Here is a 3,837-nt window from a genome sequence, read left to right as displayed (position 1 = left end):
AAGAAGAAGAAGAAGAAGAAGAAGAAGAAGAAGATGAAGACAAAGAAGCAACTATCATAAAATATGAAAAATTAAGAACCTTTTATATTAATATCATAAGGATGGGAATAATAATTAATATGATGAAGAACCAAGTGTATTACCATGAATGGAGATGGAGAAGGAAAAATCAGTTGATATTTAGTAGGTTACTACAGAAGGGATTTCAAAATAGGAGAAAAGTTCAAATTCATGACCCCTAAGGCACTCTACTCTAAAATAGAATTATTTAATTTTAGAATCATCTCTCAGTACATGTGTGTAGAGAGGCAAAATGCTAGGATTATTCTTCCATTGTTCACTTTCACTCTGCATTGTAAACTTCTCTCTAATCCAGGTTTTCATATGAATTGGGTAAAAAGCTCTCAAAGGTAATGGTAGTATGTCACCTGCATTATTCCCCTCTTCCAACAAAATACTGCAGAACAGGAACAAGGAGGCCACACACTCAGTTTTATGAACCCTTGCATATTTGCTTTTGGTTCCCAAATGATTTTGATATTTAAATGATATGGTACATGATGGATGTTTTCTGCCCAGTGGAATAATGTTTAATGGCATTGAAGGCTTTCCTTTCAACAGTTAAGACCAAATGGAATGCTCATAATAATCAAAATGGTAGTACCCATAGCCCATAACTCTATTGATGGTGTAAAAAGTGTAAAATGCAGGGCTTAGTTGTAGGGCAATTGCCTAGCATGTGCGAGGCACTGGGTTTGATCCTCAGCAGTACATAAAAATACATAAATAAAATAAAGGTATTATGTCCAACTACAACTAAAAAAAATAATATTAAAAACAAAAAGAAGGAGCAACACTGCTGGAAGGATGGTGAGAATGAGTATGCAGTTACAGAGCTTCCTGAGAAAATCCAGAGGCAGGAGGAAAAGTCAGGAAATCCTAACAGTAAATTCAGATATTAAATAATGAGAGGTCAGGCTGGATGGCAAAGAAGGAGTAAAATTAGATTTCATTAGAAAAAAATAAGAATGCTGGTAATGGTGTGGTTATTCAATGAGATGATAATTCCAACTTTCGGAGCCTAGAAATGCTAATGAGACAAATCATGATCATCCATCTTTATGTGTGCAACACTAAGTGTGTAAACACAGTTTCTTCTTTTTCCCTTGCACTGCCAACTGTCATTATTCACCTGGATTATTCCATTAGTATTATATAAGTAAGAGGCTGGGGTGGTGGCTCAGTGGTAGAGCGCTCACCTAGCACATACAGGGTGCTGTGTTCAATCCTCAGCACCACATAAAAATTAAATAAAGGTATTGTGTCCAACTACAACTAAAACAAAACAAACAAACAAACAAACAACAACAATAAATATATAAAATATAAGTGACCTTCTTGCAACCAACATTGCTACTTGCCTTCCCTGCACCCAATGACCCATCTCAAATCATGGTCACAAAAACCATAATTCTTTTACTTGAAATTCTTCAAAAACTTTTAAAGGTTTTCAGAATAAAATGTAAATAATTTACCTTAGACTATGATCCTCTCTCTACATACATTTGGAACTCATTCCTCACTACGATCTTACAGATACTGTATATAGCATTCTAAGAGGGCTTGGAACTATAGAAATCTAGAGATGGTTCCCAATACACATGCTCCATATAGTCCCTCTTCACCCAGTTGAAGACTCTCAAACAGTAGTGCTGGACTGAAGCAATATCTCTCTGGGAAACCTTCTCCACATCTGCATCTACTTTCTTCTCCACCTGAATTCCACACAGGCTGGGTCTGTGGCCCACACTTTGATGCCATAACAACCTGTACACTACCATTACACTCAACCACACAGCTTATCAAGAGTTGGTAACAACTGGGTTAGATTGTTCCTGGATCCTCAGAAAATTAAAGCCAAAAATCAGACTATAGGTGCCCTGTCTCATTGATACATGCTTAAATACTTAAGTAGTATTTGTATAATGTGATATCTCATTTGGAAGATTGTTCAGATATTCCACAAAATCACAGGATTACAAATCAAAAAAAGATGTATTCTAAGTGTGATTTTGGTCAAATATTTAAATATTTTCCTCTTTTTAAAAAGTTTATAAATAAGAATTCTATGATTCACACACTTTAGATAAGATTTTCACTGCACTTTTGCTGAAGTTACTTTTAATCTGGAAAAAAGAAATTTAAGGAAGGGTTTTGCTACTTCACAAGCACACACCATGCTGCATTCAGAAACTTCCTAAAAACAAATCAAAGCTCCTTTTCTTAAACTGAAGTCTTACTGTTTTAAAATACAAGTTAGCAAACAATCACTTATCTTTTGTACTGGGGATTTAACTCAGGGGTACTCAAATGCTGAGACACATCTTAGCCCTATTTTGTATTTTATTTGGAGACAAGGTCTCACTGAGTTGCTTAGTGACTCACTGATGCTGAGACTGGCTTTGAACTCAGGATCCTCCTGTCTCAGCCTCCCTAGCTGGGGGGATTTCAGGCATGGGCCACCTTTATGACTCATATTGTATGGTTTTGTTGTTGTTGTTGTTGTTTTGTGGTGTTTTTTTTTGTTTGTTTGTTTTTTAGCATTGCAGAACATTCAACTAACTGTTAAATGGATAAACTAAAGGGAGCAATTCATAAGGTACTTTGACTTTGGAATGCATATCTTGAATTCTTTCATAGTAGTTTCATTTTAATATAAATGGATTCTGGTTTTGATAAAATTAAACTTAGTATGTATTTTTTTCCTCAAATGTGTGTTGACAAAAGGGGTTAGCATACTGAGAAGTAAAAAAAAAAATCCTAAGTTATCAAATGCAATGTGCTATTATTTAGCTACTGAAACAACAAATTCCCCGAGAAGTTCTCATATTACCAATGTAAAATTAGTTTCTTCTAAGACTTCAAAGCTCAATTATGTGTGTTTTAGAGCAATGCTTTTTTTTTTATCTCCTAAGAGAACTGCATAAGAAAAGGCAAGCTACTCACAAGAAATATATCCATCTTGGCAAGACAATGTTTTTCAGATTTAAACTTCTAAATATGATGTATCTTAAAATCAACAGTTACAATTAATAGAAGATATTTGGTTCTGTTATGTTTTATCAACTTCAATCCCAAAAGAAATTTACTAATTTAATAATAAGGTATATAGTTTCTGGCAATTTTTTATTGTGAAAAAAGACTATATATATATAAACATTACTGCATGCATTTTCTTGGTTGCAACAAAACTGATTTATTGTTATGGATACAAAAGCCACTTGCTGAGAGCCAGGCTGGGTGTATAATTTGCATAGAAGGAGGAGCAGATCACACATGTCCTCACCTGTGAAATACAGGTAGGGCCTCAGAGATAAGGGGTCCGAGAATACAAAGTGCCATTTCAATCCAGACAGACCTACACAACATGGAGAGGCCAGATAGATTAAATGAGACAGAAATTCTGGCTTCTCCATCTCTGCAGGAAGAACATAAGTGCTACAAAAAATGACAGATACCCAGATACCACATGGATCCCACCCCAGTCTCTTGGCCTCCAGTGTGGTGCCTCTGCCATGATTTCAACACTGTGGAGAAGGGGCAATCCTGTTCAGCACCATGAAATGCAGTCACTGGGGACGTGCTTGATCCAGTTGATGAGAATTATCAACCAGGCCTATGTGTGCATCTCTCTAGTAAAGAGTAAACATACTAGTAGAAAATGAGAGACTGAATCAGTCTGGGATTTTCTGCTCCTCACCAACTGTCCTCCAATACCTGTTAGTAGCTTTTCATCAACAGCCCACTCTCTATGACAGCATTTACAAGATGCTTTGC

The sequence above is a fragment of the Marmota marmota genome, unplaced genomic scaffold (genome assembly GCF_001458135.2).
Source record: "Marmota marmota marmota unplaced genomic scaffold, marMar, whole genome shotgun sequence".
NCBI lineage: Eukaryota > Metazoa > Chordata > Mammalia > Rodentia > Sciuridae > Marmota > Marmota marmota.
The sequence above is the reverse complement of the archived record's forward strand: the minus strand, read 5'-3'. Positions refer to the sequence as shown.